Here is a 22622-nt window from a genome sequence, read left to right as displayed (position 1 = left end):
CATCTAGGAGAGCTATCAGCCTGCAGCAAGAAAAATAGCAAAGCTCTGGCATGTAATAACCATGAGAAGACTTGGTGATGGGCCCTGGTTTTGTTTTTGTTTTTTTTTGGGGGGGGGGGTGTACATCATGGTTCTTGATCTGAGCACAAGTAGTTAGATGGATATGGAGAATTAACATTGAACAGCACAATAATAAAAACGTCCATGTACTGATATTACAATACACTCTACAGTGTGTTTGCCTACTGGTGCCCAGACCCACTTAACTGAGTCTACACACCCTCTATTGGTTGCGGGAGACTCACAGTCGCTCTGCTTCTCCAAGCATTCTGCTGACAGGAGTCCAGCCTATGAGCTTTCTCTCCCTTTCTTCCCATTCCTATCACTTCCCTCACCGACATCAAGAACTACAGCCTTCATTCCTCAAGGGGAAAACACTGCAATGCAGTTGTATGTCCAGTGTCCAGCCCCCTTGCCTTGCCCTCTTTTCCTGGATCATGCTACGTATAGACCTCGCTGGAGTGTGAAAGGTTTCCGTAGCCTAATATTAAGCCTCTCCACCCACGCAGTTATCCAAATCAAACCAAATTAATAAGACCAAGTTTAACAAACAGAGCAAAACAACTCCCGGGTGATTCCGGGGGAAGAAAGCAGGAGAGATATCACCACATGGCAGGTCTATGGACCGGGTCTTAAATAGCTTGTAGGTGTGATCATGATCATCTCAGGGGGAGGAGTCATTGCTTGGCCAGCTTTGGGGGGAGGGGGGACAGGGTCTGGAGAGAGGGGGGTGGGGCAGAAGCATAACTTCCCCCTAAATAGAGTGAGAATACATCCAAGTCCATGGCTCTCTACTGTACTTTTCCGCCCAGAGATTCCCTGCGAAGAGATTACAGGCACGCTACCTGCTTACATGGGCTCTGCTTCTAAAGAGATCATCAAAAGACAGATATCTTTTAGTTTGAGGAAATAATTTTATTTGCTCTCTGAATTATAGAGTATCTACAAATTAATATTTGTATGGGTATGTGCATATCTGTGTCTATAGAAGATTGATTAGTTATAGAAGATGATGGCGAAAGCATTTCAGCCCTTTCTATTCTACTGATTGAAGAGGCCAGGCCCTGGAATGCCACTGGGTCTGGCACACTGCCCCTTCATAAGAGGCTCTGATCACTGTGTTCCCACGGAGAACAAATGGCTCCCAAAGCATGGCAAACCTAGTAGGAATGGGTTGAGAGTTCCTAAAGGAGAAAGTGTTGGAAGACTGTGTCCAGCGTCTGTTTCTCTCATGTTTCTTTTTTAAAAAAATATTTTTATTGAGCTATATACATTTTTCTCCACTTTGTTCCCTTCCTCTCTTCTCTCCTTCCTACCCTCTCCCATGAACCCTACACTGCCAATTTACTCAGGAGATCTTGTCTTTTTCACCTTCCTATGTAGGTCCATGTATCTCTCTTAGTGTCCTCTTTGTTGTCTAGTTTCTCTGGGGTTGTGGCCTGTAGGCTGGTTTTTCTTTGCTTTATGTCTAAAAGTCACTTATGGGTCACATATAAGCAGCAGTTCTCAACATAGGGACCATAACCCCTTTGGGAGTCTCATATTAGATAACCCATATATCTAATATTTATTATGATTCATAAAAGTAGCAAAATTACAGTTAGGAAGTAACAACGAAATCATTTTATGGCTGGAGGTCACCACAACATGAACTGTAGTAAAGGCTTGCAGCATTAGGAAGGTTGAGAACCACTGGCCTGAACTCTACTTATTTAACTATGCTTCCTCTGAAAAACTTTCTTTCGCTTACACCTTCTCTGAATTGTACCCACCATTCAAGGCTTGCTGTGCTCTCTGTCTTCTATCCCTTAGGTCATTCCAAACTCCCCCTGCCTCATAGTTCCTTCCAACTTCATATATACCATCTTTAAACACCACCCTCATGTTACAAAGCAAAGTCCGTAATACCATTCTATGGGTCCCTTCCCTCTAAATCCGGTCCCTCGTGTCTGTGTGCACCCCTTTTCTAACTCCTGTCCCTGCTGTCTTTATGCATGAGTGCCTTCCCTCTAGCTCTTGTCCCCAGGAGTTTTATATGCTTATGTCTGCTCTCCTTAACTCCCTTGGAAAGGGCTATGCTTTCCACAAAATTTTCAGCAATGATCAGCATGGAGCAGAAACGAAGCAAATATTCACTGACATGGGTATGTGTTGCAGTTAAGTTGCAAAACAGTCCGTCTTAATGATGGTATCAGAATTCTGTGAGATACTGTTGATTAAGATATTTTCCTGCCTTGAGAGATTATCAAATGATTGCTGGAGTTGTCGCGGAGTGAGTGTTTTCTTGAAAGCAGAAATATTCCATTTAAGCTCAAGAAGGCTTTAATTCTTGTATAGATAAACCTCTACCCTCCCCCTAGACACAACATGGGATGATATGGCTCTATACCTTTTCTCTATAATGAAAAGGGTCTCAAATACCCCTAGGTATTTGTAGTGCAAAGGGAGAATTGGGCGTCTGTAAGGAGAGGTCATTTTCTTCCATTAGCAGCTTTTGTGACTAACTCACATCTCAAAACCTGTTCAAGAAGAGATATGCTTTTGAAGTTCTGTTGCTGTTGCTACTTTTGTTGTTTTGAGAGTACTTTAAAGATTTGGTTTTTATTTGATTTTTATTTACAAAGATTTATTTTATTTAGGTGTGTGTGTGTGTGTGTGTGTGTGTGTGTGTGTGTGTGTGTGCCCATGGGAGCCACATGGTATTGGGGCCCCTAGAGCCTGGAGCTGGAGTTACAGGTGATTGTGAGCTGCCCAATTTTGAGTCCTGGGAGACAAAGTCCAGTCCTCTGCAAGAGCAGCAAGATCCTTTAACCACTAAGCCAGTCCTCCACTCAATTCTGAAGTTCTTGAGTAACTAGGAGATGGTGGTAATGATTCTCAGTCTGACTGGATGACCTCTGAGTTATCAGAATGGTCACTCTGCCCCAGTTCAACCTAGAACATGGTACAGAATTATCATGGCAGAGTTAGATCAAGTCCTCCCCTAGAGGTCACAATGAGGAAGTTGCCAAAGTGGAGTCCCATAGTGGCACCTTGGTCAGCCTACTTCAGATGAGAACAACCACGTAGCAGGCAGTCAAAGTGGTTGCCTGGCCCTGGAGAAGGACTCCCCCTGCCTAGAAGAGTTCTATGGGATTGAGTTCCTCTGCAGCAGGCCTGGGAGGAGCCCAACCTGCCCACCCCATGTCTGCACAGCCAGAACTATCATGGTACACAGCAGAGAGCAAAGAGTACCCTCTGACATTGCCACCGCGGGAACCTTTCCTCACTGCTGACAGTGTAGAAGCCCACAGGAAACAGAAGGGAAAACTCTGGGTTAAATAGAAGGCCAGAGGGTTTGGGTAAAAATAAAAATGATTAAAACAGAAGCATGACTGACTAACCAATTTATGGAGAGGTTAGTACAAAAAGTGATGAAGAAAGTACCCTCAAAGGTGTAAATTTCTTTCCTTCCCCCATAATCTCTCACAATCTCATAGTTTATCATCAGTTAATGTTATGATCGTTCTAGTAGGGGAGAGTCAGGAGGTGAGCAATGACCCTCATAGGTTCTAGGGCTGGGTGGCAAGTCCAGCAGCCTGCTGCCCTTCGATCTGGCAGCTCCCAAATTCCTCCATCCCACATGTCATCCTTCCCAGAGCATTGCAATCAAAACATCAAGACACATTCCCATATCCCGGTACAGTCGGCAAGGCATTGCTGGTGCTGTTAGCATGGAGCAGGGACCGCAGCAGAGCAAGCAATTCATCCGCCCCTCTCTGCTCCTGCTCCTGCACTCTTACCAGATTTCTGGTCCAAGATCATTTATGTCCTTACATTGCTTATGATATAAGCTGTGGACTAAATAAGGTGATCCCTATAAACAGCATTTCCTGTTCTTCTCAAAAACCTAGACCAACTCCTCCTGCCTGGACATAAGGAGCAGCAGCCTATTAACCAGACTGTGACTCAGTAATGTTCCTGAGGTGCAGATTGCATGGCCCTAATAGTTTTACCAGCAGCACTGCCTGTTAAGATCCAGTCTCATCCCACTTATATGGGAATATACTGTTTATCCATTAAAGCAATTTGGGCTGGGGCCCAGACGTTCTGAGACAGGCCAGTGAAGGCCCTTAAAAGGGCAAGAACAGAAAAGCCCAGGAGACAGATAAAAATCAAAATGCTAGCAAATGAAACACTTTTAAAAATGATTAAGAACACATAAAGCAAGGCGCTATTACTTTGTAGAGAACATGTATGATACCACTTTTAATATAAAAAATTCTGAGTTCACCACAGGGTTATTATAAAAAGACTTCTGTCTTTTTGTTAATCTAAAAGATATTCTTACTAAGTTCAAGAATTTAAACCACAAACTTTCAATAAAACTCAAAAAAAAAAACAAAACATCTGAACACGTGTGTTTGGACATGTGTTTATAAAGCAAAGCTAAACACAAAAATAGATAAATCAAGGCTCTTTAAGAGTCTGAAGGATCCTTATAAAGGATACAGTTCAAGTCCTTTACTCTCTAAATATGGCTATTTAGTGACAATAAGTAACCTGCCCTGACAGTCACCTTGAAGACAGTGCATGGCCACCAACCCAAAGGATATCAATCGACATAGACAATTATTGAACACACAACTGTTGAATGTATACATATGTATCTCTAGAGCTGTGACCCTTTATAGATTACATATCCACAGCATCCACACGTATCTTTATATTTGTTTCATATTGGCTCTATATGGCAAAGAAAGCCCTTTCGGTTTATTTCCAAGAACACTTATACTGAACGTAATGATTGTTAACACAGATGTAGATGAACTAGCTCATTAAATACATAATTAATTACCTCTGTATTTCCTATAGCACTGAGCAGAGCATTAGTTGATCAGCTTTAAGAAATTAATAAGTTAACGCCCAGTCATCTTTGGGTCCACATTATGCCAGGTTTGCTGCTTAAGACAACACCCAGGAAGCAACATCAGGTTTCTCAGTGCCCCCCCCCCCCTAGGCTCTACTGCATCCTCCACACGTTCTGATGAGGAAATGGGAATGTAGACACCATCGGTGACAACACATTGCTGGAATGTCTGAGAGCACAGTTTGTCATTTGGTACTTTTTACGTAAAACATTCACTTGCTTATCTTTTTGTACAGAACTATGATCGTTCCCAACTTGACTGTGACCTCTCTGAGAACAGATGAAGTAATTCTCTCTTTGTACAGCTGCTCCCCATCCCAACTTCCAGTAAGTATCTATTACTAACTTAACCATGGTATTAATTAGTAAAAAATGATTATGAGGATTAGAGAACACGATGGTCTTAAACCTTTCCACGGAAAGGGAGTCCAATCCACGGCTCCCTGATGACAGGCAGCCTCATGAATATAACACAGCAGAAGCAACGCAGTGCACCTGCTGAGCCTGGGTTAGGGAGGGGACAGAGCTCCAACTGACACTCTGCCCAGACTTCTGGCTTGGAAACTCCCTACCAATACGTGAGAAGTTTGGCTCCTTTGAAGCTGCCCTACTGGAAAGACCACATGCAGAGATCACAGGATCTAAAGAGAGACACCCCAGGAGCCCCATAGTCTAGGTCCTACTGTCTCTGAGCTTCCTGCTTTAAAACCTGTGCTCACTGTAGCTCAGGGGAGAAGAGATGAACTTTCTCCTCGGTGGCCCGCTGAAATCACAGCCCACAGAAGCCACAGAATGTAGGGTTGTGCTGTGCCGCTGCCGTTGTGATATTCCATTGCTTTAAGAAACCAAAACGAGCAGTTAAATGACTTCCCAACATGACAAAATAACCATAGCACTGGAGTAGTGGAAAGACTAAATGTTACTAAAACTAATTCATTTCTTTCGTTAAAACTATCGCTCCCAGAAGGCATTTTATTAAACAGAGTCTGAAGCCTTGGCCTGTTAGTGTTACCATGATCTTTTAAATCATCAGCTATTTACTCTGATCTGGCCTGCATGCTGAGCGTTCCACGCCTACCATCTCAGGACAAAGCCATAGGAATGCCTTGCAAATGTGTAAGAAGGACATGAATATCAAAGGTCGGTGATGTCCCCTGGAGGCTGACAGGACTACCAGCTTGCTTTTCAAAAGAGTAAATTGAGTTATGGAGCTACTAAGGTCCTTGAAGTCACAAATCAGAATAAAGAACTGGATGAAGTTATGTCTGACTCTGCATCCAGTACGTGCTTCTCTCCTTGCTCTTTAGCCAGCCAGGTGAGTCCTCTGAAGCCCAGTGTGGTCCCCGCACACAGTGGTTATAAATAAACACTTTGCCACAGCATCACAGTCTCAGAAGGACGAAAATCGGGTAGTTCATTAGCAACTGCTCTATAAATAGCACTTTAATTAGGCGGAATTTATAACTATAACTTTCAAAAGCACTTCAAATTAATGAAAATTTAACCTATTCTTATTTTTGAGTCATTGGTTACAGAACACTTCAGAATAAATTAAGATGCATATGCTATGTTTAAATGAGTTCGGAGGGAAATGTTTTTGTATCAGGATGCAAATGTTAGTTATGGTGCTTTAATTATTGCTAATGGTGCTTTAATTATTCAAACCCTCTGCAAGAAAAAAGTAACCTGATGCTACAGCCTTCAAGCATGGATCCTTGGAGACTAGGTTATCCTCCAGGCCAGCTCTTCTCATTTGTGTGTTTTATGTCATTTACAGGTAAAAATGCTAGCGTGTATTCACTTGTTTTGAGGGAAAAAAAGTGATACCTTTTATTAGATTCCCAAAAGAATCCAAGACTCAGAAAAGGTCAAGAGCCTCTGTCCTGGACTATAAATAGAAACAGAAGAGCCTCACAAGAGTCCAGCGCTCTTGGTGTACTACAATGTCTAGAGTAGACAGTGTTACCATCCTTATGAATGGCCCACAACACGATCCACACAATCCACAGCTTCATACCCGGCAACTAGTCCACGTGGGCATGAACCCAACGTTCTAACATCCGTGCATACTAACAAGGAAATGCCAATGAATTCATACAATCCCAAGTGAAAACACGAGATAGATAGAAAAGTCACTGACAGGTCAGATTCAGGTCAGAAAAAAGGAAGTCAGGATTCTTAGAAGAGCAAATAAGAAAGAACTTTCCATGACTCGTTTTCACAGTTAATAAACTTTTCAAAGGGGGATGGAGAGGTGGTTCAGCAGTTATGAGTACTGGCTGCTCTTCTAGAGGACCTGAGTTCAATTCCCAATGCATGCATGGTAGCTCACAATTGTCTGTAACTCCGGTTCCAGGGGATCTGACACCCTCACAGCAATTCACATAAAATAAAGAACAAAATATTTTAAAAGGAATCCTCCACAATATTTTGACATACACACAGAGGTTTTCATTTTTAAATATCATTTATCACTATCATAATAGAAGACAATACTATAATAATATATAATACAACTTAAATTTATCCATTTTTCATGAACTGACAAAATTATTTTAGGGCAACAATAACAACATTATATATGAAATAAATAAGTCTGCCTGTGTGCCACCATGCTTTCTGCCATGCTAATAATTGACTCAACCTCTGAACCTGTAATCAAGCCCCAATATTAAATGCTTTCCTTTATAAAATTTGCCATGGTCATGGTATCTCTTCATAGCAATAAAAACCCTAACTAAGACAACTATCCCTCTGAAACTATAAGCAAACCCCCAACTAAATGCTTTTTTTTTTGTCTTGATATTGTGTGACAATGATGATGTCACACAAATGTCTAATTACCTCAGATAAAGAAATCATGGCTGATAAATGTAAAAATACCACCCAGGTCCGACTTGGCTAGCCGATGGATTGGATTGGGTTCCTTATAGGCCTATGGATGATGGAGGTTCCTGCTGGGAGCAGAAATGACTCAAAGACAGCAACATCACCAAAACCCACTCCAGCACAGGTGACAGTTCCCAAAAGATGGGGAACTGGAACACACTGCCAGCCTGCAGAGAGCTCAGCAGCTTGGAGAGGGCCCTTTCCAGGTGACTCTAGCCTAAACCCCTTCTAGGCAGCTTGGCTGGTTTCTGCTCTGTGGGGGTAGCTGGTCTAGTCTCAGAGTCTTCTTGGAAGCTTGGTTTGTCTGAGAGTGACTCTCAGCAGCTTGACTTGTTTGCTTTGGGAAGGGAAGAGCCCAGTGAATCTGGTCAGTTTTAGGGACTTCCTGAAGCAATTTTGAGTTGTTTATCTTTCTGTTTAAGGAGTTTCCCTGCAGGTTGGAAAGTTTCTGTCACAGGGGAATTTGCTATACAACTGTTTGTCATGCTGTCTCTTCATGGCTGTAGAACAGTAACTAAGACAATGACAAAATATTCAAAAGATGAAAATTTATATAAATGCTGCTCAGCCACTCAGATTGCCTTCATTGGATGCAATCAAGCTCATGTATTTCTTTTATATGTTTTATGCATTTACAAGTAAATATATGCAAAATAAATACATGTATGCATGTTTATACATATATGTATATATTTTTTATATATGTTTGTACATAAACACATAAATGGTATAAGCTTACAAGCATAGTTTTCTGTGCCTTCCTTTGTGTGTTTTACTATTGGATATCATGTTATATTACAAGAAGGCCATGATCTTTGAAGGTGTACAGGGCTACAGGATGCTTATGCATAATGAGAACTGACCATATATGTTTTGGCAAAAAAGGAGTTCAGTTATGACTTTGAGAAGATGCTGAAAAGGAATTGTGGCTAAAATGAGTTGCTTACAATGGATGTCATAAAGAAGGAACCAAAAGGTAGGTAGACCTCTCTATGAGGCCAAGTCATCTCCAAGAGTTGAAAAAAGGGAATAGAATGATGATGTTATAGGGTAGAGCTACTAGGGGAATTGGTTTAAGAAGGAAAGATTATAGCAAGTATGTTTGAAAAGTAAGTATGAAATTAGGAATAATTAATTACAGTAGGAAGCTGAAAGCTGAATGATAAAAAAAAATGATAACTACAGGAGGCATGGACTGCCTGCAATGAGCTTGCAGACAGTTCACCCAGAGTGCCAGCAGGAAAAGCAGAGTCTGTGGGCTCTGTATTCAGAATCCGCACGAGGCCCCCTGCCTCCAGAGGCAGAAGCAACAACAGGAGCAATAGAGGGCACATGTGAAGTTACTGTCATTTGCTTCTAAATTATCACCCAAAAAAGCAGCACCAGAGGGTAGATGAGTATGAGAGAGAAGTGCTCATTTGGGGAGAAGAGAACAAATAGGCATGTTGCTGGCACCTCTGAAAGAAGAACTAAAGTTAGTGGTTGGGTTAGTGGTGAGGAGATTAAAGGGGGTGAGTCAATGTGTCTGTGTGCTTTTCTTAACAAGATTGACAGTTGGATGGATAGATGAAGATGATGATGATGATGATGATGATGAAGTAGATAGATAGATAGATAGATAGATAGATAGATAGATAGATAGATAGATAGACAGACAGACAGACAGACAGACAGACAGACAGACAGACAGATAGATAGTAAAGGGCCATATACAACTGGAGTTTCTGGAGTTTGGGTAGATGCATACAATAAAGAGGACAAAAACAGAGCACTATATCCCTAGAATTCTCTGTTCTCTGGCACACTTACCTTCCCCTTGAAGGTGGCAGGCAATAATAAGATAACCCCTATGGTGTTGCTATGTACTGTGGTATATAGTTCCTAATTTGAAGAAGATATGCTTGACCCTATCAACCAAGCCTTCAGGAAAGCATTCAGACTTCCTTCTGCTGGAAACAAATCAGTGTAAATCTACAGATGCAAGCAATAAAATTCTGCTACCAACTCTATGCTTCTAATCAATGCAGTTGTGAAACCTAAGGAGATTGAGCTAATGGCTTGATCCCCTGTCATCTATACAATAATAGCACATAGGTATTGTTTTAAGCCACTAAGTCTCTGAAGATTTGCTCTTACCACCTAGAAAACAAATACAGAGGGAGAGAGGCAGAGGATTGAATGTTAAATAAAGACTGGTCATAAAGAAGATTACAGAAAGATTCCAAGTAAGGAGAAAAGTGGGGCATGAGGGAAGTGGGGTACAATGGATGAATGGATCACTACATTTTTTTAATCAATACTCACTATTTAAAATGTTCTCAATTTCATACTAGAAAAGGCTTCAAGGAAGATAGCGCTCTCTGCTTGGCAGAAGAAGAACTGCCTTACCATGATATTGAACGGCAGCCATTACAAGGCTGTGGGGATGTCTGCACTTCAGTGTGCTTTGAACTCTCAGAGAGAGAAGTAGGCCTCATGTCACAGCACCATACAGAATATCTTCAGGTCTACTCTCGGAGGGCCCCAGCTCAGCTCCTGCAATAATGGAAAAGTCCAACTATTGATTTGATGCTGAAACTTACAACCACTTTGTGTAAGCTCAGCAGAGGAATATATTTTCCAAAGAGCCTGAAGCAGAAAAGAGGAGACTATTTTCAAGAAAAACCACTGGAATTCAAACACCGGTGGAAAGAAGAATTGGGTGATGCTGGGAGTCTCGTGCAGATTCTGAATACAGAAAAGAGATGCTCACTACAGACAGCCATGCAGATATGGCTCTGCCATAGACCAATTCAGGGTAAAACCCGTGTTCCAGATGACTTCATCAAAATATCAGGCTTCAAAGTGACTTGAAATAACACCAACTCCTCAGAAAAGCTCTCAAGTTGAAATGAATTATCAGCACCATTGTGCACTCCTTTTTTCCTTTTTGCCAGGCTATTCCCTTGTGTGCTCTTGCAATACCACATCTATGACCAGGAACCTTCAGAAATGTGAAACTGTTCAAAACAAAATTATATTTAATTCAAAATAGTAAAACTCTGCCTTTATAGCCCTTATGAGAAAGAGTGGAGTGTCAAGAATGACCAAAATTAAAAAAGAAATCAAAGAAACAGAGGCTATTGTAACAAGGACAAGGTTAGAAGTCACTTGTTCAGATCTTTGGTGAATAAATACATAATGAAGTTTCCCATCTTACACTGTCCAGCTGTTTGTGTGCCAGTATAGGAATTTATCGTCAATTCATTACAATGGAATGGTACAGAGCTGACAGGCAACTTCAGTGAACAGTATTTTCCCTGAACACATCAAAGCATCATTGTTCATTAAACCCTGGCTGTTGTCCTTCACAAGCTGTTTTGTGTACTAGAAAATAGTCTACTTAGTGCTTTTTCTGTTCTTTAGGCTGGTCTTCACTGTCTACAAAGACATGATTATAAGGGAACACCCATGTACAAGAAAAGAAAATTCTCGAAATAAAAAAAAAGATAGCTAACTGGACTTTTGTAATGCTGGTTTTCATGAAAATATTGCTTCTGAGCAATAAAAATTTGAATTAATGTGTCAATAATGTGAATCATCACTGTCATCCTGGGGTTCTAAGGATCTTTGAGTTGGTCTGTTGTCTATAACCGGACACCATACTAAGAAAGAGAGCTGTTTGACAAAGGCGAATCCAGCCTCAATGTCTACATGCTCCTTCCTGACGTTTTCTTCTCCGTCTGGTTCCCTACCACACAAAGGTCTTGCACCATTCATGAGCAAGCTTTTTCCAGCCTTGGTTACAATATCAGCATCATCTGAAAACTACCTCAGATCCAACCTCAACTCTGATCCCAAATCCAAATTACCATATATACGTGTGTGTGTGTATACATATACACCACAGAACTCAGTATTTACTCTATGAAATGGTAACCACAATCAAGCTAGCCAATATATCCAGATTATTGGTGTTCTGGCAAAAACACTTAGTCAACTTTCTTAGGATATAAGGATGTGAAGTGTTACTACTGTTAGAATTATTCCTTAAATACAAATCTAGGTGAGTCATTTCTCTGCCTGTTGCTTTCAAAGCCTCCTGCTGTATCTTGAATAAAATACAAACTCCTCACGGTGGCGTTCTGGAGATCAACTGGAGCGCTAGCTCCCTCACCGGATCCACTCCAGGCACACTGGTACCTGTTGGCCAGATCCTGTTTTCCACACGATGTGTCCTCCCTCTGTGGAAGGAGCTTCCAGCAGGTCTTCTGCCAGTTGCCTTCTCACAGGAGTCTCTGATCAAACACTGAAGCTCGACATCCCGCCCATTACACATACTCTCATCATACTCTCTGCTGTCTTCAGCTGCTTTGCTTCGTCACAGGATCATATGCTGTTTAAAAATAAATTACTACGTGTCTTATTCCCTCACTGTCAACTCTCTAATGGCAAGGACCTTTTCTAAAGTATCATCACTGCCATGCCAAAAATAGTACCTCACACCATAAGTATTCATTGTGTAGTATTAGAGGATTATTTCGGACAATAGAAACTAAAGCTTCTGATGCGACAGTACCCACAAACCTACTACTTTAGGACATTTGGTAGCAGAGTTAAGTTTTTGCTGGATTCTTCAAGGAAGAAGTCATTGCACTGCCTGTTTCAAGGGGTACCTGCACTTTTGGGCTTGTGACCCATTCCTCCGATCAAAGTGCATCATTTAACACCCTGGGTCCAGCATCCCATCTCCTGATTCTCATTCTTCCCGTGTTTTATAAGGACCTTAGTAATGACATTGAAGTCCCTTGAATGATCCAAGGACCATCCTTCTCAGGGTCCTTAATTCAGTCAACTTTACAACACAAAGTGTCTTTTGTCACATTCTGGAGCTGAGACATGGATGTCGCGGTATGAGGGGCTTGGGCCCGTTACACCTTAATCTGTCATAGGAACTTTCATCAGTTAGCTCATCATCAGTTAACTAATGAATAAGTATCAAGGGTTGGTCTTAATTTTGAGCTTCTTCCCACTCTGTTGTACAGATTCTACTGCTGATGCCATTCCGTTAGGTTTAGGTGTAATGTGAGGAAAGCTGGAGAGAAGGCAGGGGGCGGCCTTGGCTCTGTCTTACCAACCTCTCTTCTCTCTCAGGGGTTTTGATAGCCTGTCACAGGCAATCCTGATCAGTTAACGTAGAGAGTCGCTCTCTATCTACAAACAATGCCCCCATGAAAACCATCACATTTGCTGGAGGTGAAGACTTATAGCGCTCTGAACTAAAGAAACGGTAGGAGGAGAGCCTCTGTCACTTCCTAAGTACTCGTTTCTCTCATTCACTCCCATGTTTATCATCTCAGTCATTTCTGATAAAGAATTGATGTTCATGGGTGGAGATTGAATCTATACCCAAGTCCAAAGAAAGAAAAGAGAGGCCAAGACTGATCCAGGTGCCTTTAATGGCCACACATTCTCCTGTACTCTCAAATTCCTATCCTAGCAAAGGAGAGATTCCCTGCTGAATCTTCATTCATTATTAATAAGTACGACAGGCAATAAAGGAAGCATGAAGACTAGTGACTTGCTTCTGGAATTTCCTTTGGGCATATCAAAGGTGAGACAGACGCATGGGCAGGTTTCATGAATTAAAACCCTTGAGTGGGTTAGCTTAGTGCCTTGAATGCTCTAAGTAGTAAATACACTAGGAACAAAGCTGCAGCCTTCGCCAGGCATTACATATTGTTCATTTCTTCTATGAGGTTACATGGGATTAAGTTGGGGGCAGAGCAGTTAAGCCCAGGAGAATACTAATAGCAGGATTCTGAAGCAGACCAGGGAAGGGACACTCATCATCACGGTGGTACACGCCCTCGTGGGAAGGATGGCTTTTGATGAAGTCGTTACCGGGTGGTAACAACGGGTGCTCTCATCTCCCAGGAATGGCTCAGAAGTCCTTTCACTGTGATTTGCTCTGAACTCGGCACTCCACCCCCTATTGCCACCAATATATGTCATTTACACAGGCAACTAGTATAAATTGAACCTGTACAATGAAATAAGTTGCTGAACTTTGGGAATGTAAGACTATTTTTTAAAAAACTAGTTCTTGCCTTAAAGAAAATAAAAATATAATTATGATAAAAATAGGTATTAAAGTATTCAGTATAGGATCTTCGTATATTTTATCATGCATATTTTATCAGAGCAGGTTAGTAAACTCTGTCTGGTGGGCAGCAGAGATAGAGTCAGGGAAGACTTTAGGGAAAGGGGGCCTTTAAAGAATGTTTACATTCCTTAAAATTTGGAGGGAAAGGTAGGTGACGGGTAGAGAAACTAGGATGTTTCTAGATAGAAGTGATAACATGAGCAAAGATGCAGAGATATAAAAAACACCCTTTGCTTTTCCTACTGCCATCTCCCAGATACCCATCTCCACTCCATCACTCCCATGAAACCTTCTCAGGAACCACTGTGCACTTACCTGTCGTGTCTCATGTGAGCCAAACCTACTTGAGACAGTAGCAGAAAAACAATCAGAGATTTGATCCATCATTAAAGTTAAAGTTAAAACAACACTGTCTAGTTTTGTATGTGTGCTTTTCGTATGTTCATTAACCAAAGAGATAGAACATGAGGTAAATAATCAAGGGGTAAAATAATTCTCAGACTTTCCTTTCCTCTCTCATTTTGTATTAATTTATTAATCCATCAATTAACCTATAGTATGAAAAACCCATAGTTAAGGGAATCCCCTAAATGATCACATCAGCGGACAATTAAAAATGTGACCAAATAGGTTGTTTTACTTGCATTGCAAGTTTATCTGGGGATCAGTATCATGGAAACGAAGTATTTCCAAGTCTAAATGTCAACGTGAGTGCAAAAATAGCTCACTGGAGTGTTTCCCTCAAGCAAAATAAATCTTCCTCCAAGGTCAAAATATTAGGGACATTCAGCGTTTAAAACAAGGATAGAAAACTCTGCCATAAATACCAAAATATTGGCAGAACTATGAACGATTTATGACTGGCCACCAAGCATGAGGTTTTAATTTCAGCAAATTCCTCCCAAACAGCTGGGCTCTGCATTTGCAATGAACTATCGTGAATAATGGTCCAAAAGCAAATACCATGAGCAAAGCTCCCAATACTAGAAATATAATGTTTAAGATACTGACCTTTTATTTTTAAGCTCACAGTACTTGTATTTCACCACTACCCACATTCACCACTTTCCTTTCTTTCCAACTCAACTCTCCAACTTTTACATGTTCCTAGGAAGTATGGTTTCCCCTCCAGTTAGACCTCATTACTGTTTTCCAGAATCTGGATAACATTTGACTTCATTTAATCCAAACATTTAATTTTACATATGGCCAACTGTGTGGAGCACCTGCTACAAGGCAAGGTGGCAGGGGCAGAGGAAGGGATAATCATATAAAAATTATGGCAAAGTTATTTCATTCCTGCCTTAAAGGCGTTTTAAACATTTTTAGGAGATTGTTGATAATACATACCTATAGAATAAAGCCAAGAGGGATGAAAGCAACACCCTCTATGCAGAGCAAAAGCATTGATTGCAGGAAATTATGTTGACTAGTAAGCTGTTGGAAATCTGTTTCAGGTGGTGGGGTTTCAAACAGATGTAGAGCATGTGTGCATTTCCACTAGAAACAAGTACAATGCAGGATCCTTTTCTATGGATGGAATAGTGTTAGTAAAGTTAATGAAGAATGGAAGTGTCCCTGGAAGCTTAATTTTGGAGAATCAACTGAAGGAAAATCACTGGGGCTTCCTGATGAAGGCTAGCAACATGGGAGTTCTGACTTCTTTTTTTTTAATTTATTAATTTATTTATTAAAAATTTCTGTCTCTTCCCCGCCACTGCCTCCCATTTCCCTCCCCTTCCCCAATCAAGTCTCCCTCCCTCGTCAGCCCAAAGAGCAATCAGGGTTCCCTGCCCTGTGTGAAGTCCAAGGACCACCCACCTCCATTCAGGTCTAGTAAGGTGAGCATCCAAACTGCCTAGGCTCCCATAAAGCCAGTATGTGCAGTAGGATCAAAAACCCATACCATCTTACACCTGTCAGAATGGCTAAAATAAAAAAACACCAATGACAGCCTTTGCTAGAGAGGTTGTGGAGAAAGGGGTACACTCATCCATTGCTGGTGGGAATGCAAACTTGTGCAACCACTTTGGAAAGCAGTGTGGCGGTTTCTCAGGAAATTCGGGATCAACCTACCCCTAGACCCAGCAATACCACTCTTGGGAATATACCCAAGAGATGCCCTATCATACAACAAAAGTATATGCTCAACTATGTTCATAGCAGCATTGTTTGTAATAGCCAGAACCTGGAAACAATCTAGATGCCCTTCAATGGGAGAATGGATGAAGAAAGTATGGAATATATACATATTAGAGTACTACTCAGCAGTAAAAAACAAGGACTTCTTGAATTTTGCATGCAAATGGATGGAAATAGGGAGTTCTGACTTCTAAACATGTTGAAACCCAGGTTCAACAAACAGGGCAACTTACTGTCTTAGGTAAGGGAGCAGAGAGGTAGAAACATTCCAGGCACACGGTTATAGTGGCAAACTCTTCAGGGGAACTTTGTTTTCTATTTTCCTGTTTTCTGTCATTTTTAACACTGGGTAAAATCTCTGCATGTCACAAAGTAGCCTCAATCTTGTCATCACTCTGGGTGCCACAGCATCCTATACACGAAGAGGCTTTACATTGCTTAATTCCTGGGTCTCCTTTTGTCTTATACTCTAATCTAATTCCAACAAGAGAAAAAGAAATATCTAATTTCATCAAATTTTACTCAAGGCACAGCAGAAGAAGTGGATGTCCAAAGTCAGGGCTGTGCCAACAAGGAGAGCGACTGGCTTTTGACTGGGCAATCCAGTGCTAAGTAGTACCCTAGTGATTTCCTACACCTTGTTGTGGGAGAAGGCAAAATAAATACCCATTCTTTCTGCTCAGCACAATGGCTTAGCCACAAAGGCTGAAGCAAACAGTAGTTGCTAATTCCTCTAGGCCATAGCAGGTCTACCAGGATAGACAGCAACCTGGAAAGGAGCCATAGCACCTTCATCTCCTGCTTCAGTCATTTAGCAAGCAAACGCATAAGGAGAAAGGCTGTGGGGTGGGGAAGTTCAGGGGTGGTCGTTGGAGAAGCTTGGAGGTGGCCTTCTCGGCTTTTACCCTGGTGTGGACAGGTGTGGTTCATAACACCAGTAACCAGTCTCGGGCACTCTTCTGGCCAAGTCTTCCCCAGGGGCATGTCTCTCTTCAGCCACTGAATGTTTCATCTCTGTATTTAAACAATTTCCCAAATCGATTTATTATTTTCTCAATTACTTTGTTTCATAACATGATGTCAGAATCTGAAAACCTCAGTGAAGGTAATGTTTGTGTCGAGGTAAGTGCTGTGCCCTGCGTCACTAGAGTGTAATCTGGGTACCCAAAGCAGCTTTCATAATTACATGTTGTTGTAGTGTCCTTTTAGTAAGGAAATGATGATGATGCTTTGTAAAACCACATCTTCTTTTCTGTTTTATCCAGCCACTGTTTTTCACTTTATGATAAGAAGGAATTAAAGACAAAAACAAAATGAGTCACCCCATTGCTACCTCTCCCCTCTCCTTTGCCTTCCTGTTTTGCCCTGGGAAGTCTGGAGGCCGCTGGACTCATTAGCGGCTCAACTCAGCCTCAGGCCAAAGCACTGAAGAGATGTTTCGTCCTCTCTTTCCCAAATACTTATTACAGACACTGTACAGAAAAGCAAAACACAAATCAGATACAGCCATTCAGCCTTTGAAGGCAGCTATTAAGAGTGATGAAATAAAAGCATTTTTATTGGCAAGTGAAGAGATTCTCCATAAAGGAAAATACATGGTATAATAACTGTTTACTTTTCAGTGTATGGAAGTGCGTGCATGTGTGTGTGTGCACTCAGGTATTACTTTCTTTATTATTCATATAGATTAGTAAATATACCGGGGGTAGGATACATTATATTAAAAAACAAAACTGAGCAGCTAGGCCATATTATCTTCTAAAGGCTGGTGTTGAGATAGCAGAGAGTGGAATAGAAGGAGACTAAAGTGAAAATAAATAAATAAAATTTAAATAAATAAATAATTCATACCTGCGGGTGGGGGAAATTTTCATATTACTTTCTTTTGCTAGCCTTAACCCACGCAAGAAAAGTCTTGCCTCTGGTGTCACTCCTATTAAAAGATGGTAATTTTGAAACTTAGATGACCTTTTTCTGTTGGCGTATTTTACCTCTGCAGGAATGTACATATTCAATCGAAGCATATTGTTTTCTTCTAGAAGAGACTATATAAATAAAACATTAGTGTACAACATCATGAGGGGTGCTTCAGAAGAGACTTGTATACATGCTCATGAGAGCACATAGAAAGACACTGTCTTTACCTGGACATCCCTCCAAGGAGCCTTTGCCCTGGGATTTGGCTTTTGAATCGGGTTTAAAGAAAAACCCTCCAGAAGGGATGGTGTAATGTGAAAGCACAAAGGAGCCCAGTGGTTCAGTGGCCATCAGGTGGGAGACCCACAAGGGCAGAGGGGGAAAGGCTGTAACTGTGGGTCGGGGTGAAATAATAAAAACAGAAGCAGACTTCATCCTAAGCACAGTTTCAATCTCCTTGAACAAAATGTCAATTTTTGCAGTTATAAAACAAAGGACATAGAAAACTATATTTGTAACCTGAAGCTAGACCCTCTGAACTGGCTATTTCAGAAGCACACCAAAGTGACTCTCCAGGCTAGAATTCACCAGAAATACATTTTCCACCAGCCTAAGAGGAATTATGGGAAATAAGTACAACAGAGTAAATTTTGTATCTAATTATATTCAGAATTTTTATTTTGTGTGTCTGTCTGGAATAACAAAACAATAAGAAGATCAGTAATCTTGTGTTGGCATGCCCTGATTTATTTTACTTTCTCAGCCAGGAAATCTTAAGCCCAGGAACCCACTAAACTGTAATTGTCTACTTTCACCAGTTACTCAAAATAGCCAGAAAAAGGAAACTACACAAAGAAAAAACACAGGAAAAGAGAAATCAAAGTCAGAGGAAATCCCAGTGGTCCAGAAGGTATGGACTTCAGAAAGGCAGTGAGTCTAAGAACAACTAAACCATTATTTCCTGCAAGATTGCGATAAATCTTTTTTGTTTTCTTTTTAGTTTAAGAAGGCCTGAATTTATCCTTCCTTTCCACGTCAAACTTCTAGTTTGTGCTTTCCTAGTTTGAGGATGGAAATGCCACCTGTGTCCACAAATCACCCTCATCCAGGAGATGTGTGACTTGAGCACGGCTGGCTACAAGGTGAAATTTTACCAAAGATACATTTATTGTTAGGAGTATCTTTAAAATAATTGTAATGCAGTTAAGAGCACTGGCTGCTGTTCTGGAGGACCCGGGTTCAAATTCCAGCACCCACATGGCAGCTCACAACTGTCTGTAACTCCAGTTCTAGGTGACCTGACACCTCACACATACTATGTGCAGGCAAAACACCAATGCACATAAAGTAAAAGTAAATTATTTTTAAAAGAAGTATATTTAAAATAATTGTAATTTTGAAAATTCTAAAAGTTCCTGCTAATATTGAGTTATTGTCCCTGAATCTTGGGGAAAAAAGGACAGAAATTTTAAACCACAAAGGAACTTGCCTTCAATAGATGGATCTAGAAAACATACTGAGTGAGGTAACACAGACCCAGAAAGACAATTATCATATGGGCTTACTCATAAGTGGCTTTTAGGCTTAAAGCAAAGAAAACCAGTCTACAATTCACAATCCCAGAGAACCTAGGCAACAAAGAGAACCCTAAGAGAAACATACATGAATCTAATCTACATGGGAAGTAGAAAAATACAAGATCTCCTGAGTAAATTGAGAGCATGGGGACCATGGCAGAGGATTGAAGGGAGGAGAGAGAAAGGGAGGGGAGAAAAATATATAACTCAAAATAAAACAATAAAGAAAGAAAGAAACTTGCCTTCCCTCCCCCATTGTATGTTGTAATTCTAAAAAAAAAATTAAAATAAATATTCAATACTCCCACCCCTTTTTTTTAAATGCCAAAACTTTTCTTGGGGAACTCATTTGACAGCACTAGGGAAAAAGGAATGGGGCTCAGGTCTTGGCGTGTGGACTATGAAGGCATTGCAGGGTGCTGCTGGAAATCTCATTTTAAAGTTCACTTCTCTTTTGTTTTCTAGTTCTGCGGGACTTGTTCCTGTTTATTTTGAGTGGTTAATTCTGTCCTTGGCTTGTGGACTCCACGAGGGTGGTTCTCTCCACAGCCCTGCAGAGGAGCCTGGTGTCCTAGCTTTGTGGACTACATGAGGGTGGTTACCTAGCCTTCCCTCAATAGCCCTGCAGAAAACCCTGGTGTACCGGGCTTGTGAACTGTGTGGCAGTGGTTACCTGAAGGGCACCAGGCCCACACCCTCATTTGTTTGCCTGCTTCTCCTTCCTTCACAGAGTAATAAATGAAATGATCTTTGCCCCATAATCCTCTACCTCAACAGGAACAAGGCTTCCTATTAGTGGTTTTAATATTTATCCTGTCAATCAATTGTGTTTTGGCAGGATATCTCAAATTAAACATCATAAATTTAGATTTCATGTCAAATTATTACAATATACATGGAAATATCCTTTTTATATTTTACTTTCTGTTTGTGTTATTCAACAATAAAAATTAAATCCATCTGCTTCTAGCAATGATCACACATGTTAGAGACAACAATAAAAACATACTCCAAGGGTGGTGACACACATGGATAATCCCCACTCAGAAGGCAGAAGGATCACTTGAAACTAGCCTGTCTACTTAATAACTTCTAAGCCAGCCAAAGATATATAGTAAGACCCTGTCTCAAATACAGATAAAACTAGATATCAGAAGTAGGCTGAAGGCAGATCCACACCTTTCTTTTTGTTCCTCTAGTTCCAATCCCCCACCTCTGAGTCTCACTCCCAGCTCTGTAGCAGAATTCCTAATGCAGTCCCTTTCCTGCCTGATTCTCATCCCCAATGACCTTTTCCTACAGCTTTCCTTCCCCAACTTCATCCTAGTATCTCAGCCTCCAACACCAGCATGCATTCCTTGTGAACACACCAGCTGAACAGGCCAAGAAGACAAGCAACACACAAACAACACACTCTCTGAAAATCCAGAGAGGAAACAGAAACCAAGGAACAAAACACCCATCCAACAAAGACAAACCCAAAACCAGTACCTAGACCTATAACCATCCCAAACCCAGATGCCTAGACACCAGCATAAAAACACCCAGCAATACCACTCTTGGGAATATACCCAAGAGATGCCCTATCATACAACAAAAGTATATGCTCAACTATGTTCATAGCAGCATTGTTTGTAATAGCCAGAACCTGGAAACAACCTAGATGCCCTTCAATGGAAGAATGGATGAAGAAAGTATGGAATATATACATATTATACTACTCAGCAGTAAAAAACAAGGACTTCTTGAATTTTGCATGCAAATGGATGGAAATAGAAAACACTATCCTGAGTGAGGTAAGCCAAACCCAAAAAGGAACATGGGATGTACTCACTCATATTTGGTTTCTAGCCATAAATAAAGAACATTGAGCCTATAATTAGTGATCCTAGAGAAGCTAAAAAAGAAGGAGAACCCAAAGAAAAACATATAGGCATCCTCCTGAATATCAACCTTCATCAGGCGAGGAAAGGAGACAGAGACCCACATTGGAGTACCGGACTGAAATCTCAAGGTCCAAATCAGGAGCAGAAGGAGAGAGAACACGAGCAAGGAACTCAGGACCGCGAGAGGTGCACCCACACACTGAGACAAAGGGGATGTCCTATTGGGAACTCACCAAGGCCAGCTGGTCTGGGTCTGAAAAAGCCTGGGATAAAACCGGACTACTTGCTGAACATAGCGGACAATGAGGACTACTGAGAACTCAAGAACAATGGCAATGGGTTTTTGATCCTACTGCACGTACTCGCTTTGTGGGAGCCTAGGCAGTTTGGATGCTCACCTTACTAGACCTGGATGGAGGTGGGTGGTCCTTGGACTTCCCACAGGGCAGGGAACCCTGATTGCTCTTTGGGCTGATGAGGGAGGGGGACTTTATTGGGGGATGGGGAGGGAAATGGGAGGCGGTGGCGGGAAAAAGACAGAAATCTTTAATAAATAAATAATACATAAATAAAAGCAAACACAATAATAGCCAGGACAATGTGTCTCCAGTAGAGACCGGTTACCCTACCACAGTCGGCCCTGAATACTCCAACAAAGCTAAAGCACAAGGAAAGGACCTTAATACAAACTACATGAAGATGCCAGAGGTCCTTAAAGAAGAAATGAATAAATTCCTTAAGGAAATCCAAGAAAACACAGACAAGTAGTGGAAGGAAACAAATAAAACTGTTCAAGACATGAAAATTGAGCTAGACAGTGGTTAAGAGCACTGGCTGCTCTTCCAGAGGTCCTGAGTTCAATTCCCAGCACCCAGGTGGTGACTCACAACCATCTGTAGTAAGGTCTGGTGCCTTCTTCTGGCCTGCTGGTGCAATGCAGACAGAACAGTGTATACACAATAAATAATTCTTTTTTTAAGAAAAAAAAAAGAAAAGAAAATTGAGCTAGAATCAATAAAGAAAATCCAAAATGAGGGAATTCTGGAGATAAAAAATAAAGAAATTCAAACAGGAACCACAGAGGCAAGCTTCACCAA

Source organism: Microtus pennsylvanicus, chromosome 10 (assembly GCF_037038515.1).
Source record: "Microtus pennsylvanicus isolate mMicPen1 chromosome 10, mMicPen1.hap1, whole genome shotgun sequence".
Taxonomy (NCBI): Eukaryota; Metazoa; Chordata; class Mammalia; order Rodentia; family Cricetidae; genus Microtus; species Microtus pennsylvanicus.
The sequence above is the reverse complement of the archived record's forward strand: the minus strand, read 5'-3'. Positions refer to the sequence as shown.